The sequence below is a fragment of the Trachymyrmex cornetzi genome, unplaced genomic scaffold, assembly GCF_001594075.2.
Source record: "Trachymyrmex cornetzi isolate Tcor2-1 unplaced genomic scaffold, Tcor1.1 scaffold146, whole genome shotgun sequence".
In the NCBI taxonomy this organism is placed as follows: Eukaryota; Metazoa; Arthropoda; class Insecta; order Hymenoptera; family Formicidae; genus Trachymyrmex; species Trachymyrmex cornetzi.
The window spans coordinates 46887-47203 of NW_017296048.1; positions in this window are offsets into that span (position 1 = coordinate 46887).

The window sequence follows — 317 nt, forward strand, 5'->3', positions numbered from 1 at the left end:
AAAGAAAAAAAGTAACGCAGTTACTAGTAAAGTTACCAAAAAAGTAACTTGTAACTGTAACTTCGTTACAAGTAACGAGTTACTTCCATTCCCTGAATATAATTTTATCCTATTTGACATTCAATGAATGACAAAGATAGAATATTTGTGTTGACTGTGTCTCCTAAAAGGAAAGCAGCCTATATTGTAGAACAGCCTTTAATTTGTATCTATTCTTCATCTGACGAGTGCTTCATTATTTTAGTAAAACAACTGTGGAAATTAAAAACAGTAGTGAACTGGTGGAAGAATATTAATATATAAGTATAATTCAACCC